This window comes from Schistocerca americana, chromosome X (assembly GCF_021461395.2).
Source record: "Schistocerca americana isolate TAMUIC-IGC-003095 chromosome X, iqSchAmer2.1, whole genome shotgun sequence".
NCBI lineage: Eukaryota > Metazoa > Arthropoda > Insecta > Orthoptera > Acrididae > Schistocerca > Schistocerca americana.
Genome location: NC_060130.1, coordinates 428,756,454 through 428,771,989, shown reverse-complemented (window position 1 = coordinate 428,771,989; position 15,536 = coordinate 428,756,454). Strand labels below are relative to the sequence as shown.

General features: G+C 43.5%; 1 protein-coding gene and 1 pseudogene across 1 annotated transcript in view; one reads left to right on the top strand and one right to left on the bottom strand.

The window, feature by feature from the left end:
- LOC124555571 (metal cation symporter ZIP14-like) overlaps nt 1-15,536 on the top strand; it is a 222,960-nt gene that overhangs the window by 60,728 nt on the left and 146,696 nt on the right. The window lies entirely within an intron of this gene.
- On the bottom strand, nt 3,268-3,385 carry LOC124556969 (annotated as a pseudogene).

Here is a 15,536-nt window from a genome sequence, read left to right as displayed (position 1 = left end):
AGGCATGGTTGAACTACAGACAACACGAGCCTAGTACCTCCTTCCTGGTGGACTGACTGGAACTGATCGGCTGTCGCACCCCCTCCGTCTAATAGGCGCTTCTCATGCATGGTTGTTTACATCTTTGGGAGCGTTTAGTGACATCTCTGAACAGTCAGAGGGACTGTGTCAGTGATACAGTATCAACAGTCAAAGTCTATCTTCAGGAGTTCTGGGATCCGGGGTTACGCAGAACTTTTTTTGATGTGTGTATTATACCATACTATAAAATAGTATTCCTCCCTCTTCGCTCATGGATAGCAATCAATTAATAAAAATTCGGCTTATATTAGACTACGAGAAGTATTAATTGGTAGTCCTAAGTATTCTGTAGCACAGATGGTTGTGTAGTTAGCAACCCTTCACTTCATAAGTTGATGACGCAACAGGCGACGGGGCAGACCGTAATAAGTGGCAGCAAGTATAGGTTCAGAGACAAACGAAGGTTACATAGTTTCCTAGACGAGGTGGAATGTCAAGGCGCAGTACTCTTGTGTTTCCTGGCGTCTTTCGGATAAACGACTCTGCAATCAGAAGCGAAAATCAACCTGGAAAACGAATGACATAAATGATCACAGCAGCCATACTCGATGACGATGTATGGTTGGTGTTGCTGACAGCCCTGGTAAATTATTTTAGTCAGCAACAACCGTTGTTCAAATGTGTGACACCCCTCGTTTGTTGACCGCTACTGCATTGTCATCATTTCAGGAGTGGAAATGTCAAGCTTGCTAATTACCTAATCTCACATTTGTCAGGAGAATCTGAAAACAATGTATCTTTTAATGCACATGACTTATCTATAATCAGAAAATTAAGAAGGTATTCTCATACCACAAAATTATGTTGCTCACCGCATCAGCGCAAAAATAATGACACAAATTAGAAAACAAATAACCAGGAAAGTGAAAGGGTCTAAATGCAAATAAGAAATTTATCTTTTTTCCAAATATCATTAATACTGAGGCACCACGTTTTATTTGTGATAATACATGTACGGATATACGGCAGTAATGTCATAATTGATAGAACAGTAGTCAACAAAAACCATAGCTCACCCTGTTTAAACTTTTTTACAAGAGACTGACAAAATTAAATTCGAGAAAAACCTTTCAGTAGTGATATCTGTTTCTTACACCATCCCATTCTTGGGTCCACATGTTGCACAGTTTACTATGGAACACGCTGTACTGTTGAGGAACAAACAACACACGTTGATTTATCTGTTCTCTTCTCAAACTTCTTTTACTATTTTAGGAACCAAATTGTCTTCTTCCGTTACAAAAATATTTTGTTGGTACGAAAAAAGGCTTACATGCGCTCTGCTTACCACCCAAACTGCGCATCAACTAAACGGAGGGGACACCGGCGCATGGCAGTTGGAACTATAGAGGGAAACAGTACTTGGTACAAAGACCATGCCCCACATAGTAATGAATGTTTTCAAAATTTTCTCCACGATTTTGCACTTACAAAAGTCAAGGGACGTGCAAGAGAGTACCGAGAACACAGCACCATTGAAAACGCGTTTTATGAAAAAGTGGCACTTAGGACTTCGACATTTCCACTCTTTATATGTACTTAATTCAAGTATAGTGTTTGAATAGAGTATTGAGAACGTTTTCGCTTCCATAGACACTGATAGGAACGGAAGTGGGGCAACTTGAGATATGAAGTGTGAACAGACGGGGCACTAGTAAGGAATAATTAAAACCCGTCTTGATGACAGAGACAGGGCATGGACTGGGGAAGGAAATCGGCCGTCCTCTTTAAAAGAAACTACCCTTGTATTTGCCTTAATAGTTCCGCTTTAAGGAACCGTTTCAGATGACGTGATACCTCTCATTATTTTAATGCTGCATATAAGCGTAGTGTGACGTATGTTTTGTGATTTCGACCTACCACCGACATACTGAAACTAAGCTCACAGTGCCTTCATTGCCATTTGATGCATACAAAGCAAAGCAATGTAAGTGAAGTATAAGGCTGTCTACGTGCTGTTATCAAGCGAGGCAGCTTGATCATGAGTCTACCGCTGCAAACTCTGAAGGTTAAAGACTTGGCCGTATCTGAACGCTGCAGAAAACACACTCATAATTTGAAACTTAAGACATCGAAAACTCTCATCATCTGAGGCACTTAAGATCCCCAAGTCAAGAGAATTCCTGTTGAAGGTCTGACGGATTCCTTCTTCTACACGTTCTTCATCTCCGCTTCTTTTTTCATAGGGAACGCTCTAGCTTAGAATACTTCATAGTCATAGGACGGGCCAGTGAACAAGTTATAATTCCTTCCTCTTGCATTTAAAACAATTGCCACACTTGAGCGCTTGCTGATAAGAGGTCTTGACATTTGGTGATAAGATTATTCACATGAAATATTTTCTGTATTTTTGAATTTCTTTCTAGTGTTATCTTCACTAAGTTCCTCACTTTCTTCTATTACAAACATACGTTCACGTTGACTTCAGAAACATATTTCTCTTCTCTCTTACGTACAGAGATGGGTGAAATGGAAGAACGATTCCGTCGATGATGAGGTCTTTAGGTATGGAACATGGCTCTGACTGGGTAAGGAGAGGAAAGCGAATAGACTATGTCATATTCACAGAAACCGCCCAGGAATCTGACTGGGCGATTTAAGGAAACCATGTAAACCTAAATCTGGATGAGTGCAGTGAATCAAACAGTTACGCAAAAGCAGGTGTTCACATAAAAGAATTATTTCGAGGCAATGCCTGAAAGTAAGCTCCTGGTTCCCTCATTTGTACGCATAATTCTATGCTGATATACCGAACGTGAGCACCTTAAAATTTGCGCAACGTGCTAGGCAGGGGTCCAACAGTAGAAGAGCTGCAAATTGTCATGGCAGGGCTTCAGGGGGAAAAGCGAAACAGTGCCACACAATTAAACTGAATATTTTTACGGCACACAAAGGAGTTATTATTTTAGTGTTCCTTAATCGATACAACAACCAGCTAGTTGGTAAATAACAAGAAGATTTCGGCTGTGAGCGTCTACAGCTGTGCGCTCCGTCTTCAGGCCACAAGTGGCCCATCGGGGCCATCCGACCGCCGGGTCATCCTCGGCTGAGGATGCGAATAGGAGGGGCGTGTGGTCAGCACACCGCTCTCCCGGTCGTTATGATGGTTTTCTTTGACCGGAGCCGCTATTATTCGGTCGAGGAGCTCCTCAATTGGCACCACGAGGCTGAGTGCACCCCGAAAAATGGCAACAGCACATGGCGGCCCGGATGGTCACCCATCCAAGTGCCGGCCACGCCCGACAACGCTTAATTTCGGTGATCTGACGGGAACCGGTGTATCCACTGCAGCAACGCCGTTGCTGTCTACAGCTGCAATGGTTCAAAAAGACGACTACAACAGCTCGATTCGGTACAAGTAGCTTGAACCAGTTTATAAAAGACATATACCCCACAGTTGAAGATGAGCAAGACTAAACTAATTTAGAAATTGCTGAGAGAGGACAGTTATATGCCCTTGCGTCAGGGAACTGCTAACGATGAAGCGGTCAGTGGTAACGATCTGTGTCAATAGTGCCGGCCGGAGTGGCCGTGCGGTTCTAGGCGCTGCAGTCTGGAGCCGAGCGACCGCTACGGTCGCAGGTTCGAATCCGGCCTCGGGCATGGATGTGTGTGATGTCCTTAGGTTAGTTAGGTTTAATTAGTTCTAAGTTCTAGGCGACTGATGACCTCAGAAGTTAAGTCGCATAGTGCTCAGAGCCATTTGAACCATTTCTTTGTGTCAATAGTCTTCAACACTTGTTTGCTACCTGCACTACTTACGTCAGAAGGTACAAGAAGCCTTGACACTGCAGCCGCCTTGACACATTTGTAACAAAGAAGTGTACCCTCAATGGCCTGAAGCAACGTGAGAGTTGCCCCCTGGCAGCCGCGGCATCATAGCACAAGTTTTCCATCGAAAGCCAGTCGTTGCTATTATCAACAACGGCGAGATCATAGGTAGTAGCTTATGGAGTGACAAAAAGCGCGAAAAGCTTCATACATATGCCAACGTGGAAATATCTGCCCACAGCGGATGGACAGTATCATTAGGCCTGAAATGGCTAATCGTAATGTCGATAGTGCTCTATATTGATTTTTAATGAAACATATTGTTGTGTCCATAGTTGGCACGACACGGTTTGGCTAACTATGAATACTCAAAATATTTAGTAAATGAATAAAGTCTGATCAGTGTAATTTACAATATGAACAGAAAATGAAATATACATGAATTGGTATACGTGAGTCTGATCCAGTAATGTCGAGCACTGTATGCAGTAGTCTCACTGCGATTCTCCCGTGATCAGAGGGTGTAACGCGGTGATCGGCGTCTTAAGAAGACGTGAGGTCAGATGAAATGAGAGGAAAAAGGCTCCACAATCCCACAGGTGGTCTGCTGTGAATAATGGATAATTTTAAAGACGCGCTTTTGGTTATAATACATGATCCTTTGAGTTACGTCACAAACATGCGACATGCGACAACAAAGTAATGAGACTGGTTATAAAAAACAACATTTCTCACATTTTTAAACCACTTCTCTGGTATCACCTTCAAATTATCACCCTTGTGCCTGCTCACACACACTCCATCGGTGTTTCCATTGTTCGTAGCGTCTCTAGAACTCATCTTCTGGCATACCAACACAAGCCCTTGTTACAGTTGTTTGGATGTCCTGCACTGTTGCGAAATGGTATCCTTTAACAACTGACTTAACTTTTGAGAATACAAAAAGAATTACATGGAGCCGTGTTCGGTGAATAAGGGGGTTGTGGCAGCACTGCAATGGACTTTGACCTGAAAAACACCCGACAGACAGTGCAGTACGGGATGGTGTGTTATTGTGATGCAGGATCCAGTTTTTAGCAACGTGTGGACGAATACGACGGATCCGTTTTCGAACGCGACCACTGTCAGTTGATGTTTTGTTCATTCTATTATAAGAATAAGATGTGATGCAGAATTTGCTTTCTTCAAAATTTATTTGTAAGTACCGAGTTGTTTTAATTTAAGTACATAGTACAGAAATTTACAATCCTTTTCATTAGCCCAAAGTTCAGTTTCAAAGTACACTATAATTTGACTTCTATTTCGGGTAACTTGAAACGTAGGATTGCGTTTCCGAAATTTTTGGGTTGATTAGAATCAGTAATCGTCAGTGTTTATTCAGAAGAAGACCACCTCACACTGTTCTCAACCCAGGAGATGATGCTGTGATTAAAGTCCGTGAAAAAGTAAGCACTCGTTTATTTCGTATATATATATATATATATATATAATTTTATTTAGAAGAAAAATATTATCTTGATGTTCTGTTCAACAGATTTATTACTTCGTTACTACTGTCTCTACACCGAGGTGACAAAAGTCGTGAGATACCTCCTAATAACGCCAAATTAAGCGCAATGTCCTAACGGATACGTTCGTCGTACGTTCTACATTGATTTCTGCGGTTATTTCGCGCAGCGTTGCTTATCTATTAGCACTGACAACTCTACGCAAGCGCCTCTGCTCGCCGTCATTAAGCGAAGGCCGTCGAGCACTGCATTGTCCGTAGCGAGAGACAATGCCAAAAATTTGGTATTCTCGGCACACTATTGATACTCTGGAGCGCAGAATACTGAATTTCATACGATTTCCGAAATGGGATATTCCATGCGTCTAGCTCCAGCCACCATTCGCGTTCAAAGTCTATTAAGTCCCGTCGAGCGGCCGTAATCACGTCGGAAACTTGTTCACATGAATCACCCGAGTATAAATGACAGCACCGCCAACGTACTGCTCTACGTAAATACTGGTGTAATGTTGTTCAGTACACCGTCCTCAGTCAACATAAATATCTGTACTTATACCTGTCACATCCTGTATCTAAGATACTTTCATAAGCAACTGAATTAGAGAGAGATGCCATCGCCAAGACGAATAGGATTGGTCAGCGTGTCAAGCGGTGGAATGTCGTTAGCACTTGTACTGGCTATCGGCGTGACGCGAACAGAGGGCGGGCGAACTTCAGTCCATCTCGCGGCCGCGGCCAAAAACCAGGCGCTCCTACCGATGTGCTGGGCGCGAGCCAAACTATGCGGCGCATTGCTCCTCGGATTTACTCGGAAACGTCTATTGGCGGATTCTCTGCACTGTTGCACTACTGAATCAATCAAATAAGGGTCGCTAGCATCTCTTGACACGTGAAACAGCGTGAAAGTTGTCACTACTAGTATACTAGCATAAATGCCCTGTAGCACTGCAACTACTTTCATAAAGACTCTAAGCCCACAAGTAGATGGGAAAACATTATCTGCAAACAGTGAGTACATCGCCTGCAGCTGGTTTCTAACAACTCTCGCCGACAATCTCTTTCAAAAACCAGGCAGTATAACAGTTCAAAGTCAAAATCCGAGAAGTTGAAAAACACAACATTTCAAATTTCCAGCGGTCACAACTGGAATTTATTGACTCAGATTTCGCTAAGTTTGCCATTTTTATCAAGGGTCACTTGTAACTAGCTATCCGCTCTGATACGAGGCCTGTGCCTATCGAGCACATGCTCACTCACTAAACAGACGCACTCGCCCAGGACGGCGGGAGGACTGGATTCCCCACCCGCGCACAACGACGTACTTGCACACTCTTCTAGGGCTTCCGTACTCAGAGAGCAACTTTATTACTCACTGATGCTCACTTACTCCCAGTGTGACAAATTCGACACTCTTAAAACTTCACGCAGGACCTACAACTGACTTCCTACAGCCTTGACGGCTGCCCACCGACTCCTCGATTTCGCCACCTCTCTAGGCAGCTCCACGAAAATTGTTTTACAACCAGGCTTGCCGTCAACTAAGTTCACGAGCAGAATGCAGGAAAGTTCATTGGTCATTTCCGGATTGTGCTAATGATACTCCTTTGCATAGGGCTCCTTTTTCCAACGGAAAATACGTATAATCAGTAGATCCATCAAAAGTACACCCCTCAATTGTTACCCGCACTGTCCGACCTCCACTGCACAGAAAGGGCTTCTTGGTCCATCAATTGAACAAGATTCAAAGTGACCCAGAACTGCCAGAGCGTAAGGACATTCCTCATTTATCAATGAGAAGGCTGACGCCCAGGAAACCTCCACTAGTCTTAGCGGAGCAACTACTAGACACAGACTTGAAGATCATGGCACAGTGGCGGACGGACTGGAGCGAAGACAACTTGACAATTCACTGATCCCCTTCGACTCTACACAAAGACCGATTAGTTTCGAACTTCCCCAGCGACAGAGGAAAGCTCTTAACAGGATTCGAATATCACATGGAGTCTGGCAGGACTTTCTGTACAAATGGGGCAAATCCCAAGCCCCCAGTATGACTGTGTGCTCTGCGTCCGACAGTAGATCTTATTGTGAGTGACTGCAACGTCAGAGAGTACCGAGAGCCAAAAACAGATCAATATGAACTGAAGGATGCTTAGGTTTCCTGGATGGTTGGCTTGGACCTTAATATATAATGTTGGTGCTTGCTGCCCATGTTCCATATTCCAGTCAACTTTATTTATTTCATTGTTCCTTTTATGGTTCAAATGGCTCTGAGCACTATGGAACTTTATATCTGAGGTCATAAGTCTCCTGGAACTTAGAACTACTTAAACCTAACTAACCTAAGGACATCACACACATACATGCCCGAGGCAGGATTCAAACCTGCGACCGTAGCGGTCGCGCGGTTACAAATTGAAGCGCCTAGAACCGGCGTTCCTTTTATTAACTTTCTTGTTATTCATTTCAAGGTTCTTTTCATTTTTGATTTTAATGTTCATGCAACTGCTCATTTTAACGAAAACTTTAATGTTTCCCTTATTGGCTCCTCTCACAGCCCATTTTTTGCATGACACATTATGCTATTCGTTTTACTGCATGTTTTATATCTATTTTAAAACTAATGTACATAAAATTTTATGTACTTGTTTTCTTAGCTCTTCAGCTGGAATAACTTAAATGTCCAAAGTACCTTTCGTGTCCAAATGTTTATGCTGAATGATAAATAAATTCAAAAGTTTAGTCCAAATAGATGCTGGAGAACTCCTGCCATTGTAGGACTTCACTAGCTCGTACGCCTGTCCACATTCCATTCAAAAGCTTTACGGGCCCATCACTCAAGGTTGGACAAAGCTCCCTTTCCCCAGATACCGACAACCAGCCCTGTGTCCACAACAGCCAAGCAGCTGCGCCGGGAATGATATATTACACGCGATATCAGCGCATCTGATCGAGGAAATATTTTGAGTGACCGACTAGTAACACGCATCTCTCAGTCCATGCAACGGGTGCGCCATACCACGATTCGGGGAAAATTTCCGCTGCTAGACTCAGCTGACGTGGGTACAAGCTGCTGAAGGCCACCTACTACAGCGTATTTTAACAGCGGTTCCACGGGTCACACTGCACTAAATGACTTGTAAGCTCAGTTCAGGACAAAAGAGCAATATCGTCCAGAATAAGGTTCTGTCCGCCTCTGCAGCTGATCGTTCACTGAGGCTGAGTGCTACTCGGGGGATCCAGTTGAGATTCCCGACTGGGTCGGAGATTTTATTCGCTCGGGGACTGGGTGTATGTAGTCCTCATCATCATTTAATCATCATCGGCACGCAAGTCCCCTAAGTGGCGTCAAATATAAAGATTTAATCTAGGTGGCCGAGCAACCCTAGACGTGGTATCCCGGCCAAAAATTCCTCCTGTTATGGTGTGCACAAGTCATCGCCTCACACCTCTGCTTTTGCTTATCACTTGTCACAGTGTGCAGCGGTTTGCATGGGTTGCTGTAACACATGTAACGGACGCTTCAGGTATGAAGAAACGTCACCGAACACATTGGTATACGATGATAACAGCGTATGAGTACTTTAAAAACCACACGAAGTAATGCCAAACGGGCACCTTTTTAGTCAGTTGACGGAGGATTCCCGTGTCAGTAATTTTCACATGGGATGAAATGTGGCCCTTTCTGCCGATATCTTAGGGGAGATCTCAGCGCTTTTGAGCACATCTTGGGGTCTACTGGCCGAAGGGCGTATTGTTTCGATCCATGTCTGACTAATCAGTCTGAGTGTGGGCGCTAGCTGAACGGTCATGCATCATGATGGCTCCGCAGTGCTTTCGGTGTCTCGTGGGGTTTGTGACGCCGTCATCCTGGCAGAAGGGATATGGGCTACAGGCCACTACTTATTGGTCTCTAATACAGTTATTCACGAGTCTCTGCTGACCAGAAATGAATGCTTCAAATATGTGTGCAAGTCTATTTTACAAAATGTTTTCAGATGCTTTGTTGTTGTTGTGGTCTTCATTCCGAACACTGGTTTATGCAGCTCTCCACGACGGTCTATCTTGTGCAAACTTCTTGATCTCTGCATAAGTGCAGCCCACTGTACATGGTCGCAGCCAGTCAAGGAATATTTTAGGCAATTGGTTTAAAAAATTTATTTCAAAGACCCAGTAAAATCTTTACATGTGTTCTCCCCGAGTAACTTACGCTGTGCCTACGTGACATAAGTCGCTTGTCTTTCAAAACCGAGGCAGTACTGTCCAGTTAAAGGTGCTGACAAGAGACGCACTGAGCCCTCTGCTGAAACTGCCAGCGAATTCACACCATTGGTTTTAGCCAATAGCGTGCGCGGGATACCGATCACGTGTGTGGACGCCGGAGTGGTCTGCGGTGCAGAACACACTTGCTTCTCTCTCTTGTAATCCAGACCTCGAGCAGAAAAGACGTCTTTTCGGAAGGCAGAGCCTCTGGCTCTGCTTTTCACGCCCGACCACCAACGTAAGTTAACATGAACCGCTTCTCCTTCCATTGCCCATTTCAATTAATTGTTCGACCTCCTAGACTGGCCTAAACCTGGTAACTTCCGACCCCAGGCGCGCCCCTTGTACACTGTGCATTGAAATACATCCTCTTTATTGTACCTAATTTCCTGTTTTGTTTTTTAACGCAGCCCTGGATGCCCACTCTCTAATCCTGACCGCTCGACCTCCTGCACCCTGTCGTCACGAGGCACATGGAACAACCGCCTCCCCCCTTTCCCAAACCTTGTATACATTTACAACTGGTGACCAAAAGTGGGATCATATACATTTGCACCACATCCATTTGAATCTGTTTACAGTAGTGAAATCTTGGTCTCTCTCAATAACTTTTACTCAACACGTAACACTCAATTACGAAACTGACTATTTCTGGATGTCTCTGGGTTTGTCCTACCAGCCGATCCCTTCTTTCAGCCAAGTCGTACGGCACTTTTTTCCTCTGCAGTTCGACTCAGTACCTGTTCATTAGTTTCTGAATTACGTATCTAATCTTCAGCAACCGAGGAGGTAAAAATTTAGTTTCTGAGATTTTCTTCAGTTTTTGTTGTTGTTGGACATGAGGTTGTGTTTCGCGAAGCAACTGCAAATAATTCGCGTTCGACCACATTTAAGCGCTGTATAATGGAGTAAACCTATTTGGAATATATTGTTAATTTTTCAGGTACAAGATTTTATGGTAATTAAAATGCTATACATTTTTAGAACCATTTATATAACATGTGGACAGGTGAGCCTACTCCATCAGTCGTGCGCCATCTTGTACCTTAAAACTGAAGAAAATCTTTTATCATGGAACATGTGACACTTGCAAATGAACTGAGTTTCTTTCATGTCTTAACGATTTTACCTGTCTTGAAAATGGACATTTTAGTTAGTTTCCAATAGCTTCTGTTTGAAAATGTGTTTAATTTGTAACGGGTTTTTGATAATACTTCTGCTAAATTTGATGTCACTTACTGATTATTTTTATTTAGCAGAGCGATAATGTAACAGATAGACTATAAAGCGCAGTATCGCCAAGATTTTCCCGACTGCAGCACTTTCGAATTACAGTCAAATTTTTGTTCCTAGTGAGAGGTGTCGTTGTTGCGTGCATTCCCTATGATGCACAGGACCATACTCTGGTCACCAACGGAGAGACGAACCACCCCAAATGATCATGTACAATTAATTTAAGACAAGGATACCGTCACACAGTGGAAACGCCTTATTTAAATGAATATTAGTAGAGGTGGTCCAATTATGTGTGAAACAAATGGATAACACGCCACCCACATAGATATATTAATGGAAGGAGGGGTCTTCTAGCTCTGAATGGAAACAAATGGTCACTATAAGAATTAGATTTATTGTCCTGAAACAGGAGACTGATACATTAAAAAGGACCGTTGACAAATGGACAAGGGATCATAACTCTAAAGTATAACCTTGGCACAGGTGCTAGAGAGGATGAAACAGTGTTTCGATAATAATTCGTGGACATGCCCAGTGACTTTACGGGTCGTTAGTTAAATGTAGAAAGCAAACCGAAAGGTCGGAGTGAACACCATAAGACCGCCAAAGTATGCATCGAGAGCAACAAGCTCCTGAAGGGGGCGAATTAAACTTCACATATGAACGACACCGGCGGGTGCGACAGCTGGAGAATGTGATTTCGGCCTTCTCTTTGTACTTATTGCTTAAGTACGGACATCCTTCTAGTAGCAGCGGATCTCGTGTCTTCAGTATCTCTAATGAAGTCTCACTCCTGTCCTAAATTCTGCAAAAGTGTAACATGAATTCTTTACTCTGCTAATCCGAAGTGTTTTCCTCCCGGCTGCACTGAAACTCAGCTGTTTTTCGTCAAATCAGAGGAACTCGCTGGCCTATGGCGGCAAATATCAGGAGCATCGACCAGTAAAACTCGAGTGAGGTTGTTAAACAATCTCCTATTCTTGTGAATTTTCGTTATGTTGAACGAATAGTGCTCTTAGGTGTGCAGGAAGGCAGAAATTCTGAAGAGGGCCTATCTGATGCTCTGCACAAAAACACAATGAAAAAGCACGTGCTGCCCAGAACGAATATGACCCGAGCAGAAAGTTGGATTCCGAAAATTTAAGCTGAGCATTATTTCGAGGCATCGAAACGAACATCACAGCCTCTGAGAAGCCACGATAATGGACGCGAACGCCGGTCTGGCTACACGAGACTGCTACTCTACTAGGACTGAACGGTTTTATGATGGCCAGCTCCTCTTAAAAGGATTGTTAACCCTTGCAGCCAACTTGTACACTTTCAACACTTGGAAACCTCCACTGTAATAGAAAGAAAAGGTAAAGATACGGAACAGTGAAATTAAAACAGCCACTGGCGAACCTAATCCAGATCTGCAGTTACAGAGCAGTGTAACTGAACGACTATTTGATCAAGGGAATATGCATATCGTCCTCTGAAATATGTTAGTGGATAGTATCAGATAAAAATGGCCACGTTACACAAGTTATATGACCATATTGTTTTCACATTTGGGAAAACCTTGATTTTCTGGAGTAATTTTTGTAATTTCATAAAAAGACTGCAGCACTTAAAAGTGAATGCCATCATTTAAAATGGGTAAGGAAATATGTTAAACCTCCATTACAGGGCTGGTACAGTCGACATTCTGTAAAGTGTACCAAGGTACAACACTCTCCCCTACCCCAAAATTTCCAACTTAAAAGTATTTGGGGGTCACGAAGTCCGTTCATACTAGTTTCTGATAGTCACTGTAGCGCCATGTGTGTATAGTTGTTTTCCCCAAGTCTCATCATCATCATCATCATCATCATCATCATCATCATCTCAGCCTTTTCCCACGTTATGTGGGGTCGGCGTTGCTTTGCTGGATCCTTCTCTTCCATAACTGCCTATCCAGTGCTTCTTCTCTAAGACATCCTTTCTCCCGTAGGTCTCCTGCTACTTTGGCTTTCCATCTCAGTTTCGGTCTTCCTCTTCTCCTTGATCCTTCGATTTCTCTGCTTCCCACGCGGTGCTCCCCTCATCTCTGCACATGTCCATACCATCTTAGCCTACTTTCTTGGATCTTCTTCCCGATGGGGCCCCACTTTCACTGTTCCCCTGATGTATTCATTCGTTAGTCTATCCTTTCGTGTGACCCCACTCATCCACCTTAACATTCTCATTTCTGCCACTTCCATCTTTTTCTCTTGGGCTTTTGTAATTGGCCAAGTTTCTGCGCTTTGACAAGGTCAAAGGGATATGGGCTGAGAGCAGATCCCTCATGTAGTCCCACTCTCACTGGAAATGCCTTTTTTGCACCTGCACTGCTCCTGAATTGTGTCATTGCACCTTCATACATGTCTTCTACCACCCTGATATATTTTTCTGGCAGGCATTTACTTCCCAGACATCTCCATACCTCTTGCCTCGGCACCCTGTCATATGCCTTCTCAAGATCAATAAAGGCCATATGCCGACGGCTTGTACTACTCTGTGCCTCTCCATCAGTTGCCTTAGTGCAACTATTGCGTCAGTTGTTTCCCCCAAGTCAAAATGGTTCAAATGGCTCTGAGCACTATGCGACTTAACTTGTGAGGTCATCAGTCGCCTAGAACTTAGAACGAATTAAACCTAACTAACCTAAGGACATCACACACATCCATGCCCGAGGCAGGATTCGAACCTGCGACCGTAGCGGTCGCTGGGTTCCAGACTGTAGCGCCTAGAACCGCACGGCCACACCGGCCGGCCTTTCCCCAAGTCCAAAAGAGCAATATTAGTAGAGTTCTACTACGTCATCCAGCGTATTTTGATCGTTTCCAGACGCTGACAAGTTTTTGTGTTACGGGAATTGCTATTCGCAATGATCTCTTCAACCTCTCCGTCTTAACTAGCTACTCACAGACAAGATAAACTTTATAAATTCGATTTTGACAGTGGAAATTACCGTGTAGCTGAACGCCGAATATGAGTGTTGGAGTGTGGGCTTGGTAGAGAGGTTTGGGACGTCGGCAGCATAGTCGATAAGGTGCGTGGTGATGCAGGTTTGCGATGTCGGTATGTTACAGGATATTCAGGAGAGAGGACATGGCAGAGCCACTTGGCACACCACCAGTGGCGTAAAAGATATGGCAGCAGGCGTTGATTGTGACATATGTGGAATAGTTATGGAGAAAGAATGTCATTAACTTGGAGCGCGTAATTTTCTAAGTTGAAGAGATGATCGGGATGCAATACCTGTTTATAGATTTTTTGTTGTGAAATGATCTGGACTAGCTCTGCAGATCAGTATTTCGCATACCAGAAAAGCGCTATCGTTAAAGTACCATTCTGCATCCGCGATTTCTTTTAAAACTCTGTAAAGTGACCTCAGAACATGGCGAGAATGACCATCCTGGTGCTAATGAGTCAGAAAGAACTCAGGCTGTATATCTGGATTGAGAAATAGGTATCGCAACGGAATTGTATTCAAACAATCTTGTCAACGCCCTCTCTTGATTACAGTCCCATCAGCTGTATACGAACAATGAGCTCTAAGGTCTTGTTAGTGGCAAAGACGGCGTCATAAGACATGTGGCCATCGACTTCAAGCACACATGCACAAGCTCGTCACGAAACGTATGAAAGAGACAGAGAGTTACTACAAAATCTACACACAAACTTATCTCCATTGTACTGTTTGCTTAAGTAACAATTGTGATCCAGGAGATAACATCGCTAGAAACTTACTACGATCATATATGACTTTGTATTACATAATATGACAGCTCAAATGTTCTCTGTGGTACACAGTTATTACTGCGTCTGCAAAAAGTAAACAGAATTCAATCACTCTGATTGTTATAGAATGCACCGTACAACTTCTCATAAGAGAACTTCATCAACTCGACCTTGTATATTCTTGAGAAAAAACCACACGAGCTAGATATCAACCTCAGAATCGATCTCACACGAAAATTCGGGCCATTATGCAGTCACACCGCAGGTATGGCCCTCTCAACATACAGCTTTTAAACATTCGGGCGCTCAGGTTGTTTGTCACGTGCGCCGCTTTTTTTCATGTTCGCTCTTTTTTCTTCTGTCACTAGCAGTAGACGTTTTACCGAGAACTCTGATTTGAAGTCTTAACTACAGTGTGTTCACCTCATGTCCCTTCCTGTCTGGTTTGTTTATATCTGTATGTGTGTGTGGCTAGCCAGTGATAGTTATAGAAAGTTGAAAGTGAATGCAGTAGTTGTCAGACAGTGGTTGAAAGATTGGTGTTCAGCTGATTTCAGTTTTGGTTTAAATGTTTTGTGGAGGAGTGCATGGAAGAGTAAATTCACTGCTTACATTAACAGATAAAATAGTAGAATAGTATTTCAAAAGATGATTATTATCAGAATACTATCACCCAACCCCTTTGTCCTCAGTCTCTGACGCCCCATAATACGTCCTGTCAACTAACCCCTATTGTTGTCAAAGTTGTGCCGTAATTTCCTCTTCCTCCTCTATTTAATTCCGTACCTCTTCTTTAGTCACACGATCCTCGTATCTAATCTTCAGCATTCTTATTGATCACCACGTTTTGAAAGCGTCCATTGTCTTCTTGACGGCAACGGCAACGGCAGCGGCAAGCGTTTTCCGCTTTGACGCGGCGGCTCGCGGAATCAGC